The sequence below is a fragment of the Panulirus ornatus genome, chromosome 10 (genome assembly GCF_036320965.1).
Source record: "Panulirus ornatus isolate Po-2019 chromosome 10, ASM3632096v1, whole genome shotgun sequence".
In the NCBI taxonomy this organism is placed as follows: Eukaryota; Metazoa; Arthropoda; class Malacostraca; order Decapoda; family Palinuridae; genus Panulirus; species Panulirus ornatus.
In genome coordinates, this window is record NC_092233.1 from 42,644,967 (window position 1) to 42,668,324 (window position 23,358).

General features: G+C 43.4%; 1 protein-coding gene across 1 annotated transcript in view; it reads right to left on the minus strand.

The window, feature by feature from the left end:
* The window catches only part of LOC139750631 (nardilysin-like), a 588,785-nt gene that overhangs the window by 456,703 nt on the left and 108,724 nt on the right, over window positions 1-23,358 (minus strand). The window lies entirely within an intron of this gene.

Consider the following 23,358-nt stretch of genomic DNA (forward strand, 5'->3'; position numbering starts at 1 on the left):
GATTTGGCAGCGGATGGAACCATGGAAGCAGAAGTGAATCATAGGGTGGGGAGGGGGCGAAGATTCTGGGAGCCTTAAAGAATGTGTGGAAGTTGAGAACATTATCTCGGAAAGCAAAAATGGGTATGTTTTAAGGAATAGTGGTTCCAACAATGATGTATGGTTGCGAGGCGTGGGCTATGGATAGAGTGTTGTGCAGGAGGGTGGATGTGCTGGAAATGAGATGTCTGAGGACAATATGTGGTGTGAGGTGGTTTGATCGAGTAAGTAATAATAGGGTAAGAGAGATGTGTGGAAATAAAAAGAGTGTGGTTGAGAGAGCAGAAGAGGGTGTTTTGAAATGGTTTGGTCACATGGAGAGAATGATTGAGGAAAGATTGACCAAGAGGATATATGTGTCAGAGGTGGAGGGAACAAGGAGAAGTGGGAGACCAAACTGGAAGTGGAAAGATGTAGTGAAAAAGATTTTGAGTGATCAGGGTCTGAACATACAGGAGGGTGAAAGGTGTGCAAGGAATAGAGTGAATTGGATCGATGTGGTATACTTGGGTCGACGTGCTGTCAATGGATTGAACCAGGGCATGTGAAGCATTTGGGGTAAATCATGGAAAGTTCTGTGGGGCCTGGATGTGGAAAGGGAGCTGTGGTTTCGGTGCATTATTACATGACAGCTAGAGACTAAGTGTGAACGAATGGGGCCTTTGTTGTCTTTTCCTAGCACTCCCTCGCACACATGAGGGGGAGGGTGTTGTTATTCCATGTGTGGTGGGGTGACGATGGGAGTGAATAAAGGCAGACAGTATGAATTATGTACATGGGTATATATGTATATGTCTGTGTGTGTATATATATATGTATACATTGAGATTTATAGGTATGTATATGTGCTGTGTGTGGACGTGTATGTATATACAAGTGTATGTGGGTGGATTGGGCCATTCTTTCGTCTGTTTCCTTGCGCTACCCCGCTAACGCGGGAGACAGCAACAAAGCAAAATGGATAAATGAATAAATATTTTATTTTATTATTCATTTTCCTTTGTCGCTGTCTTCGGCGTTTGCGAGGTAGCACAAGGAAACAGACTAAAGAAATGGCCCAACCCACCCCCATACACATGTATATACATACACGTCCACATACTCAAATATACATACCTATACAACTAAATGTATACATATATATACACACACAGACATATACATATATACGTATGTACGTAATTCATACTGTCTGCCTTTATTTATTCCCATCGCCACCTTGCCACACATGGAATAACATCCTCCTACCCCCTCAAGTGTGCGAGGTAGCACTAGGAAAAGACAACAAAGGCCCCATTCATTCACACTCAGTCTTTAGCTGTCATGTAATAATGCCCAAAACCACAGCTCCATTTCCACATCCAGGCCCCACAGAGCTTTCCAGGGTTTACCCCAGACACTTTACATGCCCTGGCTCAATCCACTGACAGCACGTCAACCCCGGTATACCACAACAATCCAATTCACCCTATTCCTTGCCAGCCATTCACCTTCCTGCATGTTCAGGCCCCAATCACTCAAAATCTTTTTCACTCTATCTTTCCACCTCCAATTTGCTCTCCCACTTCTCCTTGTTCCCTCCACCTCCAACACATATATCCTCTTGGTCAATCTTTCCTCACTCATTCTCTTCATGTGCCCAAACCATTTCAAAACACCCTCTTCTGCTCTCTCAACCACGCTCTTTTTATTCCACACATCTCTCTTACCCTTACATTACTTAATTGATCAAACATCCTCACACCATATATTTTCCTCAAACATCTCATTTCCAGCACATCCACCCTCCTGCGCACAACTCTATCAATGGCCCACGCCTTGCAACCATAAAACATTGTTAAAACCACTATTCCTTCAAACATACCCATTTTTGCTTTCCGAGATAATGTTCACGACTTCCAAACATTCTTCAAGGCTCCCAGATTTTTCGCCCCCTCCCCCACCCTATGATTCACTTCCGCTTCCATGGTTCCATCTAATTCCAGATCCACTACCAGATATCTAAAACACTTTACTTCCCCAGTTTTTCTCCATTCAAACTTACCTCCCAATTGACTTGACCCTCAACCCTACTGTACCTAATAACCTTGCTCTTATTCATATTTACTCTTAACTTTCTTCTTTCACACACTTTACCAAACTCAGTCAGCAGCTTCTGCAGTTTCTCACATGAATCAGCCACCAGCACTGTATCATGAGCGAACAACAACTGACTCACTTCCCAAGCTCTCTCATCCACAACAGACAGCATAATTGCCCCTCTTTCCAAAACGTTTGCATTCACCTCCCTAACAACACCATCCATAAACAAATGAAACAACCATGGAGACATCACACACCCCTGCCGCAAACCTACATTCACTGAGAACCAATCACTTTCCTCTCTTCCTACATGTACACATGCCTTGCATCCTCGATAAAAACTTTTCACTGCTTCTAACAACTTGCCTCCCACACCATATATTCTTAATACCTTCCACAGAGCATCTCTATCAACTCTATCATATGCCTTCTCCAGATCCATCAATGCTACATACAAATCCATTTGCTTTTCTAAGTATTTCTCACATACATTCTTCAAAGCAAATACCTGATCCACACATCCTCTACCACTTATGAAACCACACTGCTCTTCCCCAATCTGATGCTCTGTACATGCCTTCACCCTCTCAATTAATACCCTCCCATATAATTTACCAGGAATACTCAACAAACTTATACCTCTGTAATTTGAGCACTCACTCTTATCCCCTTTGCATTTGTACAATGGCACTATGCAAGCATTCCGCCAATCCTCAGGCACCTCACCATGAATCACACATACATTAAATAACCTTACCAACCAGCCAACAATACAGTCGCCCCCTTTTTTTTATAAATTCCACTGCAATACCATCCAAACCTGCTGCTTTGCCAGCTTTCATCTTCCGCAAAGCTTTTACTACCTCTTCTCTATTCGCCAAATCATTTCCCCTAGCCCTCTCACTTTGCACACCACCTCGACCAAAACACCCTATATCTGCCACTCTATCATCAAACACATTCAACAAATTTTCAAAATACTCACTCCACCTCCTTCTCACATCACCACTACTTGTTATCACCTCCCCATTAGCCCCCTTCACTGAAGTTCCCATTTGCTCCCTTGTCTTACGCACTTTATTTACCTCCTTCCAGAACATCTTTTTATTCTCCCTAAAATTTAATGATATTCTCTCACCCCAACTCTCATTTGCCCTCTTTTTCACCTCTTGCACCTTTCTCTTGACCTCCTGCCTCTTTCTTTATACATCTCCCACTCATTTGCATTTTTTCCCTGCAAAAATTATCCAAATGCCTCTCTCTTCTCTTTCACTAATAATCTTACTTCTTCATCCCACCACTCACTACCCTTTCTAATCAACCCACCTCCCACGCCTCTCATGGCACAAGCATCTTTTGCGCAAGCCATCACTGCTTCCCTAAATACATCCCATTCCTCCCCCACTCCCCTTACCTCCTTTGTTCTCACCTTTTTCCATTCTGTACTCAGTCTCTCCTGGTACTTCCTCATACAAGTCTCCTTCCCAAGCTCACTTACTCTCACAACTCTCTTCACCCCAACGTTCTCTCTTCTTTTCTGAAAACCCATACAAATCTTCACCTTCGCCTCCACAAGATATTGATCAGACATCCCTCCAGTTGCACCTCTCAGCACATTAGCATCCAAAAGTCTCTCTTTCACGCGCCAGTCAATGAACACGTAATCCAATAACGCTCTCTGGCCATCTCTCCTACTTACATACGTATATGTCTTGGGAGTATATATTTTTTTTTTTTTGCTTTGTCGCTGTCTCCCGCGTTTGCGAGGTAGCGCAAGGTAACAAACGAAAGAAATGGCCCAACCCACCCCCATACACATGTATATACATACACGTCCACACACGCAAATATACATACCTACACAGCTTTCCATGGTTTACCCCAGACGCTTCACATGCCCTGATTCAATCCACTGACAGCACGTCAACCCCGGTATACCACATCGATCCAATTCACTCTATTCCTTGCCCTCCTTTCACCCTCCTGCATGTTCAGGCCCCGATCACACAAAATCTTTTTCACTCCATCTTTCCACCTCCAATTTGGTCTCCCACTTCTCCTCGTTCCCTCCACCTCCAACACATATATCCTCTTGGTCAATCTTTCCTCAACCATTCTCTCCATGTGCCCAAACCATTTCATATTTTCTTTTTTTTTTTTGCTTTGTCGCTGTCTCCCGCGCCTGCGAGGTATCGCAAGGAAACAGACGAAAGAAATGGCCCAACCCACCCCCATACACATGTATATACCTACGTCCACACACGGAAATATACATACCTACACAGCTTTCCATGGTTTACCCCAGACGCTTCACATGCCTTGATTCAATCCACTGACAGCACGTCAACCCCGGTATACCACATCGCTCCAATTCACTCTATTCCTTGCCCTCCTTTCACCCTCCTGCATGTTCAGGCCCCGATCACACAAAATCTTTTTCACTTCATCTTTCCACCTCCAATTTGGTCTCCCTCTTCTCCTCGTTCCCTCCACCTCCGACACATATATTCTCTTGGTCAATCTTTCCTCACTCATTCTCTCCATGTGCCAAAACCATTTCAAAACACCCTCTTCTGCTCTCTCAACCACGCTCTTTTTATTTCCACACATCTCTCTTACCCTTACGTTACTTACTCGATCAAACCACCTCACACCACACATTGTCCTCAAACATCTCATTTCCAGCACATCCATCCTCCTGCGCACAACTCTATCCATAGCCCACGCCTCGCTACCATACAACATTGTTGGAACCACTATTCCTTTAAACATACCCATTTTTGCTTTCCGAGATAATGTTCTCGACTTCCACACATTCCTCAAGGCTCCCAAAATTTTCGCCCCCTCCCCCACCCTATGATCCACTTCCGCTTCCATGGTTCCATCCGCTGCCAGATCCACTCCCAGATATCTAAAACACTTCACTTCCTCCAGTTTTTCTCCATTCAAACTCACCTCCCAATTGACTTGACCCTCAACCCTACTGTACCTAATAACCTTGCTCTTATTCACATTTACTCTTAACTTTCTTCTTTCACACACTTTACCAAACTCAGTCACCAGCTTCTGCAGTTTCTCACATGAATCAGCCACCAGCGCTGTATCATCAGCGAACAACAACTGACTCACTTCCCAAGCTCTCTCATCCCCAACAGACTTCATACTTGCCCCTCTTTCCAAAACTCTTGCATTCACCTCCCTAACCTCCCCATCCATAAATATATATATATTTATATTTTTTTTTTTATTATACTTTGTCGCTGTCTCCCGCGTTTGCGAGGTAGCGCAAGGAAAAAGACGAAAGAAATGGCCCAACCCCCCCCATACACATGTATATACATACGTCCACACACGCAAATATACATACCTACACAGCTTTCCATGGTTTACCCCAGACGCTTCACATGCCTTGATTCAATCCACTGACAGCACGTCAACCCCGGTATACCACATCGCTCCAATTCACTCTATTCCTTGCCCTCCTTTCACCCTCCTGCATGTTCAGGCCCCGATCACACAAAATCTTTTTCACTCCATCTTTCCACCTCAATTTGGTCTCCCTCTTCTCCTTGTTCCCTCCACCTCCGACACATATATCCTCTTGGTCAATCTTTCCTCACTCATTCTCTCCATGTGCCCAAACCACTTCAAAACACCCTCTTCTGCTCTCTCAACCACGCTCTTTTTATTTCCACACATCTCTCTTACCCTTACGTTGCTCACTCGATCAAACCACCTCACACCACACATTGTCCTCAAACATCTCATTTCCAGCACATCCATCCTCCTGCGCACAACTCTATCCATAGCCCACGCCTCGCAACCATACAACATTGTTGGAACCACTATTCCTTCAAACATACCCATTTTTGCTTTCCGAGATAATGTTCTCGACTTCCACACATTCTTCAAGGCCCCCAGAATTTTCGCCCCCTCCCCCACCCTATGATCCACTTCCGCTTCCATGGTTCCATCCACTGCCAGATCCACTCCCAGATATCTAAAACACTTCACTTCCTCCAGTTTTTCTCCATTCAAACTCACCTCCCAATTGACTTGACCCTCAACCCAACTATACCTAATAACCTTGCTCTTTTTCACATTTACTCTTAACTTTCTTCTTCCACACACTTTACCAAACTCAGTCACCAGCTTCTGCAGTTTCTCACATGAATCAGCCACCAGCGCTGTATCATCAGCGAACAACAACTGACTCACTTCCCAAGCTCTCTCATCCCCAACAGACTTCATACTTGCCCCTCTTTCCAAAACTCTTGCATTTACCTCCCTAACAACCCCATCCATAAACAAATTAAACAACCATGGAGACATCACACACCCCTGCCGCAAACCTACATTCACTGAGAACCAATCACTTTCCTCTCTTCCTACACGTACACACGCCTTACATCCTCGATAAAAACTTTTCACTGCTTCTAACAACTTTCCTCCCACACCATACATTCTTAATACCTTCCACAGAGCATCTCTATCAACTCTATCATATGCCTTCTCTAGATCCATAAATGCTACATACAAATCCATTTGCTTTTCTAAGTATTTCTCACATACATTCTTCAAAGCAAACACCTGATCCACACATCCTCTACCACTTCTGAAACCACACTGCTCTTCCCCAATCTGATGCTCTGTACATGCCTTCACCCTCTCAATCAATACCCTCCAATATAATTTACCAGGAATGCTCAACAAACTTATACCTCTGTAATTTGAGCACTCACTCTTATCCCCTTTGCCTTTGTACAATGGCACTATGCACGCATTCCGCCAATCCTCAGGCACCTCACCATGAGTCATACATACATTAAATAACCTTACCAACCAGTCAACAATACAGTCACCCCCTTTTTTAATAAATTCCACTGCAATGCCATGCAAACCTGCTGCCTTGCCGGCTTTCATCTTCCGCAAAGCTTTCACTACCTCTTCTCTGTTTACCAAATCATTTTCCCTAACCCTCTCACTTTGCACACCACCTCGACCAAAACACCCTATATCTGCCACTCTATCATCAAACACATTCAACAAACCTTCAAAATACTCACTCCATCTCCTTCTCACATCACCACTACTTGTTATCACCTTCCCATTTGCGCCCTTCACTGAAGTTCCCATTTGCTCCCTTGTCTTACGCACTTTATTTACCTCCTTCCAGAACATCTTTTTATTCTCCCTAAAATTTAATGATACTCTCTCACCCCAACTCTCATTTGCCCTCTTTTTTCACCTCTTGCACCTTTCTCTTGACCTCCTGTCTCTTTCTTTTATACATCTTCCACTCAATTGCATTTTTTCCCTGCAAAAATCGTCCAAATGCCTCTCTCTTCTCTTTCACTAATACTCTTACTTCTTCATCCCACCACTCACTACCCTTTCTAATCAACCCACCTCCCACTCTTCTCATGCCACAAGCATCTTTTGCGCAATCCATCACTGATTCCCTAAATACATCCCATTCCTCCCCCACTCCCCTTACTTCCATTGTTCTCACCTTTTTCCATTCTGTACTCAGTCTCTCCTGGTACTTCCTCACACAGGTCTCCTTCCCAAGCTCACTTACTCTCACCACCCTCTTCACCCCAACATTCACTCTTCTTTTCTGAAAACCCATACAAATCTTCACCTTTGACTCCACAAGATAATGATCAGACATCCCTCCAGTTGCACCTCTCAGCACATTTACATCCAAAAGTCTCTCTTTCGCACGCCTGTCAATTAACACGTAATCCAATAACGCTCTCTGGCCATCTCTCCTACTTACATAAGTATACTTATGTATATCTCGCTTTTTAAACCAGGTATTCCCAATCATCAGTCCTTTTTCAGCACATAAATCTACAAGCTCTTCACCATTTCCATTTACAACACTGAACACCCCATGTATACCAATTATTCCCTCAACTGCCACATTACTCACCTTTGCATTCAAATCACCCATCACTATAACTCGGTCTCGTGCATCAAAACCACTAACACACTCATTCAGCTGCTCCCAAAACACTTGCCTCTCATGATCTTTCTTCTCATGCCCAGGTGCATATGCACCAATAATCACCCACCTCTCTCCATCAACTTTCAGTTATACCCATATTAATCGAGAATTTACTTTCTTACATTCTATCACATACTCCCACAACTCCTGTTTCAGGAGTATTGCTACTCCTTCCCTTGCTCTTGTCCTCTCACTTACCCCTGACTTTACTCCCCAGACATTCCCAAACCACTCTTCCCCTTTACCCTTGAGCTTCGTTTCACTCAGAGCCAAAACATCCAGGTTCCTTTCCTCAAACATACTACCTATCTCTCCTTTTTTCACATCTTGGTTACATCCACACACATTTAGGCACCCCACTCTGAGCCTTCGAGGAGGATGAGCACTCCCCGCGTGACTCCTTCTTCTGTTTCCCATTTAAGAAAGTTAATACAAGGAGGGGAGGATTTCTGGCCCCCTGCTCCCGTCCCCTCTAGTCGCTTTCTACGACACGCGAGGAATACGTGGGAAGTATTCTTTCACCCCTATCCCCAGGGGTAATATACATATATATATATACATATACACATACACATGCACATATACACACACACACACATACATATATATACATATGAAAAATGTAAGAAACAATTTAGAAAACTGAAACTTCTAGCTTGAAATGAATGAAAAAAATGAATGTCACATAATTGTTCAACCTCTGGCTATGGAAAAAGGAAATGTATAATTTATTTACACAAACGTCAATAGTAGTTCTCGTCAATTTAACCACTGTATCAATAAGCTTCAATGTCTAAGCTACATTTTTTCTCCAATTTCACTATTTTCTTGTCAAAACACCATGTATGGAAACTATCACTCCAGTAACACAACTATAAACATTTACTTCCCCTTTAAAAAAAAGTTCTGGGGAAGTCTGAATTAGGATTATTATAAAGAAGAAATAAAGTAAGGTAGGTCGAGTAGTACGAGGCAGACTTGGCAGAGGTCCTGTGATGCTGATGATGTTAAGCGTTAGATGAAGAATTACAAGGGAGAATTACAAGGCTGCCGAGCCGACGTGAAGATCCTGGACGTCGCAGATGCACAGGTGGTAGGTCGATTCCGTCTCCTTCTCGTGTTGGGGCTCCTGTGGCTGCTGCTGACGGATGGAGTCCCTCAACTTCTGCAGCTGAGCTATGATCTCCGTGATGCGCTTCTCCTGGGAGTGGAGCGCCTGCGGGTCGGCGCTGAGGAGCTGGGTCATGGAGGCCAGAGGATCTCCCATGGGAACCCCGCCGCTCAATGTTGTTGTCGCCCGACTTCGTGTAGCCACAGATATCCATGCGAGTTTGCCCCTCCCAGCATATATAATATGGCGTCTTTCTTGGAGAGCGTTGATCCAGCCACTCCATCACCCACGACACTGCACAACCTTGCTCCTCAGTGTGTGATAACGAATGCCAGCTTTGGTATCATGTGACACACACAGACACAGCTCTGTTGTAAAGGCATCACCTCCACCAACTTCTTCTTCGTCAGCTTGATCTTACTAGAGGTAAGGTCAAGGGTCACTTGAACGAGGTGATTATACAGCCCCAGTGGAAGCGTTGGGAAGCGATGGGCAAGTTCCCATTGAAGAGCTGGAGATGACTATGGCTGCTCGATCAATCCAAGTATATATATATATATATATATATATATATATATATATATATATATATATTCAGTGTTGTAAATGGAAATGGTGAAGAGCTTGTAGATTTATGTGCTGAAAAAGGACTGATGATTGGGAATACCTGGTTTAAAAAGCGAGATATACATAAGTATACTTATGTAAGTAGGAGAGATGGCCAGAGAGCGTTATTGGATTACGTGTTAATTGACAGGCATGCGAAAGAGAGACTTTTGGATGTTAATGTGCTGAGAGGTGCAACTGGAGGGATGTCTGATCATTATCTTGTGGAGGCTAAGGTGAAGATTAGTATGGGTTTTCAGAAAAGAGGAGTGAATGTTGGGGTGAAGAAGGTGGTGAGAGTAAGTGAGCTTGGGAAGGAGACCTGTGTGGGGAAGTACCAGGAGAGACTGTGTACAGAATGGAAAAAGGTGAGAACAATGGAAGTAAGGGGAGTGGGGGAGGAATGGGATGTATTTAGGGAATCAGTGATGGATTGCGCAAAAGATGCTTGTGGCATGAGAAGAGTGGGAGGTGGGCTGTTTAGAAAGGGTAGTGAGTGGTGGGATGAAGAAGTAAGAGTATTAGTGAAAGAGAAGAGAGAGGCATTTGGACGATTTTTGCAGGGAAAAAATGCAATTGAGTGGGAGAAGTATAAAAGAAAGAGACAGGAGGTCAAGAGAAAGGTGCAAGAGGTGAAAAAAAGGGCAAATGAGAGTTGGGGTGAGAGACTATCAGTAAATTTTAGGGAGAATAAAAAGATGTTCTGGAAGGAGGTAAATAGGGTGCGTAAGACAAGGGAGCAAATGGGAACTTCAGTGAAGGGCGTAAATGGGGAGGTGATAACAAGTAGTGGTGATGTGAGAAGGAGATGGAATGAGTATTTTGAAGGTTTGTTGAATGTGTCAGATGACAGAGTGGCAGATATAGGGTGTTTTGGTCGAGGTGGTGTGCAAAGTGAGAGGGTTAGGGAAAATGATTTGGTAAACAGAGAAGAGGTAGTAAAAGCTTTGCGGAAGATGAAAGCCGGCAAGGCAGCAGGTTTGGATGGTATTGCAGTGGAATTTATTAAAAAAGGGGGTGACTGTATTGTTGACTGGTTGGTAAGGTTATTTAATGTATGTATGACTCATGGTGAGGTGCCTGAGGATTGGCGGAATGCGTGCATAGTGCCATTGTACAAAGGCAAAGGGGATAAGAGTGAGTGCTCAAATTACAGAGGTATAAGTTTGTTGAGTATTCCTGGTAAATTATATGGGAGGGTATTGATTGAGAGGGTGAAGGCATGTACAGAGCATCAGATTGGGGAAGAGCAGTGCGGTTTCAGAAGTGGTAGAGGATGTGTGGATCAGGTGTTTGCTTTGAAGAATGTATGTGAGAAATACTTAGAAAAGCAAATGGATTTGTATGTAGCATTTATGGATCTGGAGAAGGCATATGATAGAGTTGATAGAGATGCTCTGTGGAAGGTATTAAGAATATATGGTGTGGGAGGCAAGTTGTTAGAAGCAGTGAAAAGTTTTTATCGAGGATGTAAGGCATGTGTACGTGTAGGAAGAGAGGAAAGTGATTGGTTCTCAGTGAATGTAGGTTTGCGGCAGGGGTGTGTGATGTCTCCATGGTTGTTTAATTTGTTTATGGATGGGGTTGTTAGGGAGGTAAATGCAAGAGTTTTGGAAAGAGGGGCAAGTATGAAGTCTGTTAGGGATGAGAGAGCTTGGGAAGTGAGTCAGTTGTTGTTCGCTGATGATACAGCGCTGGTGGCTGATTCATGTGAGAAACTGCAGAAGCTGGTGACTGAGTTTGGTAAAGTGTGTGGAAGAAGAAAGTTAAGAGTAAATGTGAATAAGAGCAAGGTTATTAGGTACAGTAGGGTTGAGGGTCAAGTCAATTGGGAGGTGAGTTTGAATGGAGAAAAACTGGAGGAAGTGAAGTGTTTTAGATATCTGGGAGTGGATCTGTCAGCGGATGGAACCATGGAATCGGAAGTGGATCATAGGGTGGGGGAGGGGGCGAAAATTTTGGGAGCCTTGAAAAATGTGTGGAAGTCAAGAACATTATCTCGGAAAGCAAAAATGGGTATGTTTGAAGGAATAGTGGTTCCAACAATGTTGTATGGTTGCGAGGCGTGGGCTATGGATAGAGTTGTGCGCAGGAGGATGGACGTGCTGGAAATGAGATGTTTGAGGAAAATGTGTGGTGTGAGGTGGTTTGATCGAGTAAGTAACGTAAGGGTAAGAGAGATGTGTGGAAATAAAAAGAGCGTGGTTGAGAGAGCAGAAGAGGGTGTTTTGAAATGGTTTGGGCACATGGAGAGAATGAGTGAGGAAAGATTGACCAAGAGGATATATGTGTCGGAGGTGGAGGGAACGAGGAGAAGAGGGAGACCAAATTGGAGGTGGAAAGATGGAGTGAAAAAGATTTTGTGTGATCGGGGCCTGAACATGCAGGAGGGTGAAAGGAGGGCAAGGAATAGAGTGAATTGGAGCGATGTGGTATACCGGGGTTGACGTGCTGTCAGTGGATTGAATCAAGGCATGTGAAGCATCTGGGGTAAACCATGGAAAGCTGTGTAGGTATGTATATTTGCGTGTGTGGACATGTGTATGTACATGTGTATGGGGGGGGGGGGTTGGGCCATTTCTTTCGTCTGTTTCCTTGCGCTACCTCGCAAACGCGGGAGACAGCGACAAAGTATAAAAAAAAAAAAAAAAAAAAAAAATATATATATATATATATATATATATATATATATATATATATATATATATATATATATGCCCATACAGACACATATACATATCAACAAGACACATACAATTACATATACACACACATACACAGACCTGTAAATATATACAAATTCACCTATTCATACTTACCTGACTTCATCTATTCCTGTGCCTACCCCACTACACAGGAAATAGTATCACTACCCCTCGCTCCAGCAAGGTAGCACATTCGTTCACACCTAGTCTCTAGCTGTCATGTGTAATGCACCAAAACCACAGCTCCCTATCCACAACCAGGCCCCACAGACCTTTCCATGGTTTACCCAGACCCCTCACATGCCCTGGTTTAGTCCAATGACAGCAAGTCGACCCCAGTTTACCACATCATTCCAAATCATTCTATTCCTTACATGCCTCGTTCACATTCAGTCTCTAGCTGTCGTGTGTAATGCACCGAAACCACAGCTCTCTTTCCACATTCAGGCCCCACAGTACTTTCCATGGTTTACCCCAGACGCTTCACATGCTCTGCTTCAATCCACTGACAGCATGTCGACCCCGGTATACCACATCGTTCCAATTCACTCTATTCCTTGCATGCCTTTCACCCTCCTGTATGTTCAGGCTCCGATCACTCAAAATCTTTTTCACTCCATCCTTCTTCCTTCAATTTGGTCTCCCACTTCTTGTTCCCTCCAACTCCGACACATATATTCTCTTTTTCCATCTTTCCTCACTCATTCTCTCCATGTGACCAAACCATTTCAATACACTCTATTCTGCTCTCTCAACAACACTTTTTATTACCACACATCTCTCTTACCCTTTCATTACTTACTCCATCAAACCACCTCACACCACATATTGTCCTCAAACATCTCATTTCCAACACATCTACCTTCCTCTGTACAACCTTATCTATAGCTCATGCCTGGCAACTATGTTATATTGGTGGAACTACTATTCCTTCATACATACCCATTTTGCTCTCTGAGATAATGTTCTCTTCTTCCACACATTCTTTATCACTCCCAGAACCTTCACGTCCTCCCCAACCCTGTGACTCACTTTTGCTTCCATGGTTTCATTTGCCGCTAAGTCCACTCCCAGATATCTAAAACATTTCAATTCCTCCAGTTTTTCTCTACTCAAACTTATGTCCCAATTAACTTGTCCCTGAACCCTAGTGAACCTAATAACCTTGCTCTTATTCACATTTACTCTCAACTTTCTTGTTTCACACACTTTTCCAAACTCAGTCACCAACTAAAGCAATTTTTCACTCAAATAAACCACCAGAGCTGTATGATCGGCAAACAACAACTGAATCACTTCCCAGGCCCTCTCGTCTCCAATGGACTCCATACTTGCCCCTCTCTACAAAACTCTTGCATTTACCTAGCTAGTCACTCCATCCATAACAAATTAGACAGCCATAGGGACATCACACATCCCTGCCATAGACCAACCTTCACTGGGAACCAATCACTTTCCTCTCTTCCTATGGTACACATGCCGTACATCCTTGGTAAGAAATTTTCACTGCTTCTAGAAGCTTACCTCCTTCACCATATACTTTTAATACCTTCCACAAAGCAACTCATATGCCTTCTCCAGATCCATAAATACTACATACAAAGCCATCTGTTTTTCTAAGTATTTCTCACATACATTCTTCAAAGCAAACACCTGATCCACACATCCTTTACCACTTCTGAAACCACAGTACTCCTGAATCTGATGCTCTTTACATGCCTTTACTCTCTTAATCAATACCATCCCATTTAACTTCCCAGGAAGACTCGATAAACTTACGCCTCTGTATTTGAACACTTACCGTTATCCCTTTTGCCTTTGTACAATGGCATTATGCATGCATTCCACCAATCCTCAGGCACTTCACCATGATCCATACATACAATGAATAATTTTAACATCCAATGAACAATAGTCACCCTCTTTCTTAATAAATTCTACTGCAATACCATCCAAATAGATCACAAAGCTGGATTTCATCTTCCACAAAGCTTTCACTACCTCTTATCCCTTAACCAAACCATTCCCCCTCTCACTTCGCACACAACCTCGACCAAAACACCCTATATCTGCCACTCTATTATCAAACACATTCAACAAACCTTCAAATTACTCACTCCACCTTCTTTTCACTTCATCAGTAGCTGTTATTACTTTTCCCCTCGCCCCCTTCACTGATGTTCCCATTTGTTTTCTTGTCTCAGGCATGTTATTTACCTCCCTCTAAAACATATCTTTATTCTCCCTAAAATTAATGATACTCTCCCACCCCAACTCTCAATTGCACTCTTTCATCGTAAGTATCACCTGAACATCTTGCTTTTCTCTTTCACTAACATTTCACTTCTTCATCCCACTACTCACTACCCTTTCTAATCAGCCCACTTCCCACCTTTCTCACACCGCATTCATCTTTTGCACATGCCATCACTGCTTACCTAAAGTACATCTCAAAAACCCATTCCTCAACCACTACTTATTTTCTAATTTTTACTATACTTAATCGCTGTTTACCACATGAGTGAAGTAGCACCAGGAAAAGACGAAGAATGGCCCATTCGCACATATATACATATATATGCATAAACTCCTATACACTAACATATACATCTGTATACATATATATATCAACATAAGTTTGAATGGAGAAAAACTGGAGGATGTAAAGTGTTTTAGATATTTGGGAGTGATCTGGCAGCGGATGGAACCATGTAAGCGGAAGTGAATCATAGGGTGGGGGAGGGGGCGAAAATTCTGGGAGCCTTGAAGAATGTTTGGAAGGCGAGAACATTATCTCGGAAAGCAAAAATGGGTATGTTTGAAGGAATAGTGGATTCCAACAATGTTGTATGGTTGCGAGGCGTGGGCTATGGATAGAGTTGTGCGGAGGACAGTGGATGTGCTCGAAATGAGATGTTTAAGGACAATATGTGGTGTGAGGTGGTTTGATTGAGTAAGTAATGTAAGGGTATGAGAGATGTGTGGAAATAAAAAGAGTGTGGTTGAGAGAGCAGAAGAGGGTGTTTTGATATGGTTTGGTCACATGGAGAGAATGAGTGAGAAAAGATTGACTAAGAGGATATATGTGCCAGAGGTGGAGGGAATGAGGAGAAGTGGGAGACAAAATTGGAGGTGGAAAGATGGAGTGAAAAGGATTTTGAGTGATCGGGGCCTGAACATACAGGAGGGTGAAAGGCATGCAAGGAATAGAGTGAATTGGAACGATGTGGTATACCGGGGTCGACGTGTTGTCAATGGATTGAACCAGGGCATGTGAAGCGTCTGGGGTAAACCATGGAAAGTTCTGTGGGGCCTGGATGTGGAAAGGGAGCTGTGGTTTCGGTGCATTATCACATGATAGCTAGAGGCTGAGTGTGAACGAATGGAGCCTTTGTCGTCTTTTCCTAGCACTACCTCACACACATGAGGGGGGGAGGGGGTTGTTATTCCATGTGTGGCGAGGTGGCAATGGGAATAAATAAAGGCAGACAGTATGAACTTTGTACATGTGTATATATGTATATGTCTGTGTGTGTGTATATATATGTATACAGTGAGATGTATAGGTATGTATATTTGCGTGTGTGGACGTGTATGTATATATATGTGTATGTGGGTGGGTTGGGCCATTCTTTCGTCTGTTTCCTTGCGCTACCTCACTAACGCGGGAGACAGCGACAAAGCAAAATAAATGAATAAATATAAATCAACATATAAACAAATACATACACAGACATTCATACATATTTGCCTTCTTCCATTCCTGATGCTACCCTGCTCCACAGGAAACAGCATCGCTACCCCCCTGTTTCAGTGAGGTAGCACCAAGAAAATAGACAGAAAAGGCCACATTCGTTCAAACTGAATCTCTAGCTGCCATGTGTAATGCATAGAAACCACAACTCCCTATCCACATCCTGGCCCCACAGACCTTTCCATATATGGAGATATAAAGCAAATCATCCCTGGGGATAGGGGAGAAAGAATACTTACCACGTATTCCTGCGTGTCATAGAAGGTGACTAAAGGGGATGGGAGTAGAGGTTAGAAACCCTCCCCTCCTTGTATTTTAACTTTCTAAAAGGGGAAACAGAAGAAGGAGTCACATGGGGAGTGCTCATCCTCCTTGAAGGATGAGATTGGGGTGTCTAAATGAGTGTGGATGTAAAAAAGATGAGAAAAAAAGAGAGATAGGTAGTATGTTTGAGGAAAAGAAAACGGATGTTTTAGCTCTGAGTGAAACGAAGCTCAAGGGTAAAGGGGAAGAGTGGCTTGGGAATGTTTTGGGAGTAAAGTCAGGGTTGGTGAGAGGACAAGAGCAAGGGAGGGAGTAGCACTACTCCTGAAACAGGAGTTGTGGGAGTATGTGATAGAGTGTAAGAAAGTAAACTCTAGATTGATATGGGTAAAACTGAAAGTGAATGGAGAGAGATGGGTGCTTATTGGTGCCTATGCACCTGGGCAGGAAAAGAAAGATCATGAGAGGCAAGTGTTTTGGGAGCAGCTGAGTGAGTGTGTTAGTAGTTTTGATGCACAAGACCGGGTTATAGTGATTGGTGATTTGAATGCAAAGGTGAGTAATGTGGCAGTTGAGGGAATAATTGTTGTACATAGGGTGTTCAGTGTTGTAAATGGAAATGGTGAAGAACTTGTAGATTTGTGTGCTGAAAAAGGACTGGTGATTGGGAATACCTGGTTTAAAAAGAGAGATATACATAAGTACAGATATATAAGTAGGAGAGATGGCCAGAAAGCATTATGGGATTATGTGTCAATTGATAGGTGCGTGAAAGAGAGACTTTTGGATGATAATGTGTTGAGAGGTGCAACTGGACAGATGTCTGATCATTATCTTGTGGAGGCAAAGGTGAAGATTTGTAGAGGTTTTCAGAAAAGAAGAGAGAATGTTGGGGTGAAGAGAGTAGTGAGAGTAAGTGAGCTTGGGAAGGAGACTTCTGTGAGGAAGTACCAGGAGACTCTGAGAGCAGAATGGAATAGGGTGAGAGCAAAGGATGTTAGGGGAGTGGTGGAGGAATGCGATGTATCTAGAGAAGCAGTGATGGCTTGTGCAAAAGATGCTTGTGGCATGAGAAGCATGGGAGGTGGGCAGATTAAAAACGGTAATGAGTGGTGGGATGAAGTAAGATTATTAGTGAAAGAGAAGAGAGAGGCACTTGGAGGATTTTTGCAGGGAAATAGTGCAAATGTAAGGGAGATGTATAAAAGAAAGAGGCAGGAGGTCAAGAGAAAGGTGCAAGAAGTGAAAAAGATGGCAAATGAGAGTAGGGGTGAGAGAGTATCACTGAATTTTAGGAAAATAAAAAGATGTTTATGGATGGGGTTGTTAGGGAGGTAAATGCAAGAGTTTTGGAAAGAGGGGCAAGTATGAAGTCTGTTGGGGATGAGAGAGCTTGGGAAGTGAGTCAGTTGTTGTTCGCTGATGATACAGCGCTGGTGGCTGATTCATGTGAGAAACTGCAGAAGCTGGTGACTGAGTTTGGTAAAGTGTGTGGAAGAAGAAAGTTAAGAGTATATGTGAATAAGAGCAAGGTTATTAGGTACAGTAGGGTTGAGGGTCAAGTCAATTGGGAGGTGAGTTTGAATGGAGAAAAACTGGAGGAAGTGAAGTGTTTTAGATATCTGGGAGTGGATCTGGCAGCGGATGGAACCATGGAAGCGGAAGTGGATCATAGGGTGGGGGAGGGGGCGAAAATTCTGGGGGCCTTGAAGAATGTGTGGAAGTCGAGAACATTATCTCGGAAAGCAAAAATGGGTATGTTTGAAGAAATAGTGGTTCCAACAATGTTGTATGGTTGCGAGGTGTGGGCTATGGATAGAGTTGTGCGCAGGAGGATGGATGTGCTGGAAATGAGAGGTTTGAGGACAATGTGTGGTGTGAGGTGGTTTGATCGAGTGAGTAACGCAAGGGTAAGAGAGATGTGTGGAAATAAAAAGAGTGTGGTTGAGAGAGCAGAAGAGGGTGTTTTGCAGTGGTTTGGGCACATGGAGAGGATGAGTGAGGAAAGATTGACCAAGAGGATATATGTGTCGGAGGTGGAGGGAACGAGGAGAAGAGGGAGACCAAATTGGAGGTGGAAAGATGGAGTGAAAAAGATTTTGTGTGATCGGGGCCTGAACATGCAGGAGGGTGAAAGGAGGGCAAGGAATAGAGTGAATTGGAGCGATGTGGTATACCGGGGTTGACGTGCTGTCAGTGGATTGAATCAAGGCATGTGAAGCGTCTGGGGTAAACCATGGAAAGCTGTGTAGGTATGTATATTTGTGTGTGTGGACGTATGTATATACATGTGTATGGGGGGGTTGGGCCATTTCTTTCGTCTGTTTCCTTGCGCTACCTCGCAAACGCGGGAGACAGCGACAAAGTATAATAAATATAAATACAAAAAAAAAGATGTTTTGGAAGGAGGTAAATAAAGTGCGTAAGACAAGAAAACAAATGGGAACATTGGCGAAGGGGGCTAATGGGGAAGTAATAACAAGTAGTGGTGATATGAGAAGGAGATGGAATGAGTATTTTGAAGGTTTGTGGAATGTGTTAGATGATAGAGTGGCAGATATAGGGTGTTTTGGATGAGGTGGTGTGCGAAGTGAGAGGGTCAGGGAGAATGATTTGGTAAACAGAGAAGAGGTAGTGAAAGTTTTGCGGAAGATGAAAGCCGGCAAGGCAGTGGGTTTGGATGAAATTGCAGTGGAATCTATTAAAAAAGGGGGTGACTGTGTTGTTGACAGGTTCGTGAGGGTACTCAGTGTACGTATGGTTCATGGTGAAGTGCCTGAGGAGTGGCGGAATGCATGCATAGTGCCATTGTACAAAGGCAAAGGGGATAAAGGTGAGTGTTCAAATTACAAAGATATAAGTTTGTTGAGTATTCCGGGGAAATTATATGGAAGGGTATTGATTGAGAGGGTGAAGGCATGTATAGAGCATCAGACTGGGGAAGAGCAATGTGGTTTCAGAAGTGGCAGAGGATGTGTGGATCAGGTGTTTGCTTTGAAGAATGTATGAGAAATACTTAGAAAAACAAATGGATTTGTATGCAGTATTTATGGATCTGGAGAAGGCATAAGATAGAGTTGATAGAGATGCTCTGTGGAAGGTATTAAGAGTATATGGTGTGGGGGCAAGTTGCTAGAAGCAGTGAAAAGTTTTTATTGAGGATATAAGGCATATGTATGAGTACGAAGAGAGGAAAGTGATTGGTTCTCAGTGAATGTTGGTTTGCTGCAGGGGTGCACGATGTCTCCATGGTTGTTTAATTTGTTATTGGTTGGGGTTGTTTAGGGAGGTGAATGCTAGGGTTTTGAAGAGAGGGGTGAGTATGCAGTCTGTTGTAGATGCGAGGGCTTGGGAAGTGAGTCAGTTGTTGTTCGCTGGTGGTTGATTCGGGTGAGAAACTGCAGAAGCTCGTGACTGAGTTTAGTAAAGTGTGTGAAAGAAGAAAGCTGAGAGTAAATGTGAATAAGAGCAAGGTTATTACATACAGAAGGGTTGAGGGACAAGTCAACTGAAAGGTAAGTTTGAATGAACAAAAACTGGAGGAAGTGAAGTGTCTTAGATATCTGGGAGTGGATTTGGCAGCAGATGGAATCATGGAAGCAGAAGTGAGTCACAGGGTGGGGGAGGGGGCGAAGGTTCTGGGAGCGTTGAAAAATGTGTGGAAGGCGAGAACATTATCTTGGAAAGCAAAAATGGGTATGTTTGAAGGAATAGTGGTTCAAACAATGTTATATGGTTGGGATGTTTGGGCTATAGATAGGGTTGTGTGTAGGAGGGTGGATATTTGGAAATGAGATGTTTGAGGACAATATGTGGTGTGAAGTGGTTTGATTAAGTAAGTAATGAAAGGGTAAGAGAGATGTGTGGTAATAAAAAGAGTGTGGTTGAGAGAGCAGAAGAGGGTGTATTGAAATGGTTTGGTCACATAGAGAGTACGAGTGAGGAAAGATTGACAAAGAGGATATATGTGTCAGAGGTGGAGGGAATGAGAAGTGGGAGACCAAATTGGAGGTGGAAGGATGGAGTGAAGAGACTTTTAGTGATCAGGGCCTGAACATGCAGGAGGGTGAAAGGCGTGCAAGGAATAGAGTGAACTGGAACCATGTGGTATACCGGGGTTGATGTGCTGCCAGTGGATTGAACCAGGGCATGTGAAGCATCTGGGGTAAACCATGGAAAGTTGTGTGGGGCCTGGATGTGGAAAAGGAGCTGTGGTTTCAGTGAATTATACATGACAGCTAGAGACTGAGTGTGAGCGAATGTGGCCTTTGTTGTCTTTTCCTAGCGTTACCTCGTGCACATGCAGGGGGAGGGGGTTGTCATTTCATGTGTGGCGGGGCGGTGACGGGAATGAATAAAGGCAGCAAGTATGAATTATGTACATGTGAATATATGTATATGTCTGTGTATATATATATATATATTTCCCGCATGAGCGAGGTAGCCTTAAGAACAAAGGATTGGGCCTTTGAGGGAATAACAAGAGGTGATAACAAGTAGTGGTGATGTGAGAAGGAGATGGAATGAGTATTTTGAAGGTTTGTTGAATGTGTCTGATGACAGAGTGGCAGATATAGGGTGTTTTGGTCGAGGTGGTGTGCAAAGTGAGAGGGTTAGGGAAAATGATTTGGTAAACAGAGAAGAGGTAGTAAAAGCTTTGCGGAAGATGAAAGCCGGCAAGGCAGCAGGTTTGGATGGTATTGCAGTGGAATTTATTAAAAAAGGGGGTGACTGTATTGTTGACTGGTTGGTAAGGTTATTTAATGTATGTATGACTCATGGCGAGGTGCCTGAGGATTGGCGGAATGCGTGCATAGTGCCATTGTACAAAGGCAAAGGGGATAAGAGTGAGTGCTCAAATTACAGAGGTATAAGTTTGTTGAGTATTCCTGGTAAATTATATGGGAGGGTATTGATTGAGAGGGTGAAGGCATGTACAGAGCATCAGATTGGGGAAGAGCAGTGCGGTTTCAGAAGTGGTAGAGGATGTGTGGATCAGGTGTTTGCTTTGAAGAATGTATGTGAGAAATACTTAGAAAAGCAAATGGATTTGTATGTAGCATTTATGGATCTGGAGAAGGCATATGATAGAGTTGATAGAGATGCTCTGTGGAAGGTATTAAGAATATATGGTGTAGGAGGCAAGTTGTTAGAAGCAGTGAAAAGTTTTTATCGAGGATGTAAGGCATGTGTACGTGTAGGAAGAGAGGAAAGTGATTGGTTCTCAGTGAATGTAGGTTTGCGGCAGGGGTGTGTGATGTCTCCATGGTTGTTTAATTTGTTTATGGATGGGGTTGTTAGGGAGGTAAATGCAAGAGTCCTGGAAAGAGGGGCAAGTATGAAGTCTGTTGGGGATGAGAGAGCTTGGGAAGTGAGTCAGTTGTTGTTCGCTGATGATACAGCGCTGGTGGCTGATTCATGTGAGAAACTGCAGAAGCTGGTGACTGAGTTTGGTAAAGTGTGTGGAAGAAGAAAGTTAAGAGTAAATGTGAATAAGAGCAAGGTTATTAGGTACAGTAGGGTTGAGGGTCAAGTCAATTGGGAGGTGAGTTTGAATGGAGAAAAACTGGAGGAAGTGAAGTGTTTTAGATATCTGGGAGTGGATCTGTCAGCGGATGGAACCATGGAAGCGGAAGTGGATCATAGGGTGGGGGAGGGGGCAAAAATTTTGGGAGCCTTGAAAAATGTGTGGAAGTCGAGAACATTATCTCGGAAAGCAAAAATGGGTATGTTTGAAGGAATAGTGGTTCCAACAATGTTGTATGGTTGCGAGGCGTGGGCTATGGATAGAGTTGTGCGCAGGAGGATGGATGTGCTGGAAATGAGATGTTTGAGGACAATGTGTGGTGTGAGGTGGTTTGATCGAGTAAGTAACGTAAGGGTAAGAGAGATGTGTGGAAATAAAAAGAGCGTGGTTGAGAGAGCAGAAGAGGGTGTTTTGAAATGGTTTGGGCACATGGAGAGAATGAGTGAGGAAAGATTGACCAAGAGGATATATGTGTCGGAGGTGGAGGGAACGAGGAGAAGAGGGAGACCAAATTGGAGGTGGAAAGATGGAGTGAAAAAGATTTTGTGTGATCGGGGCCTGAACATGCAGGAGGGTGAAAGGAGGGCAAGGAATAGAGTGAATTGGAGCGATGTGGTATACAGGGGTTGACGTGCTGTCAGTGGAGTGAATCAAGGCATGTGAAGCGTCTGGGGTAAACCATGGAAAGCTGTGTAGGTATGTATATTTGCGTGTGTGGACGTGTGTATGTACATGTGTATGGGGGGGAGGGGTTGGGCCATTTCTTTCGTCTGTTTCCTTGCGCTACCTCGCAAACGCGGGAGACAGCGACAAAGTATAAAAAAAAAAAAAAAAAAAAAAAATCCCCCTTCTCTGTTCCTTCTTTTTTGGGGAAATAAAAATGTATAGGTATGTATATGTGTGTGTGTGTGGATGTGTATGTATACACATGTGTATGTGGGTGGGTTGGGCCATTCTTTCGCCTGCTTCCTTGCGCTACCTTGCTAACACTGGAGAAAGCGACAAAGTATAATAAATACATAAACAAATGAATCCAAATTATAATGCGTTCTACAGATGACATGAGAGTATGTAGAACAAGACTGGAAGGACACCACAAAAAACTACATTCAGACCTGGATATAATCTACAAATTGGCAAAGAAGAACTAAGTGAAGTCTAATGAAGAGATATTTGGGGCAATAATTTATGCAATGATGAACAATTAAGCACTGTCTTCCTACATAAGGCCCTACTGGAAAAATGTTACAAAAAGAA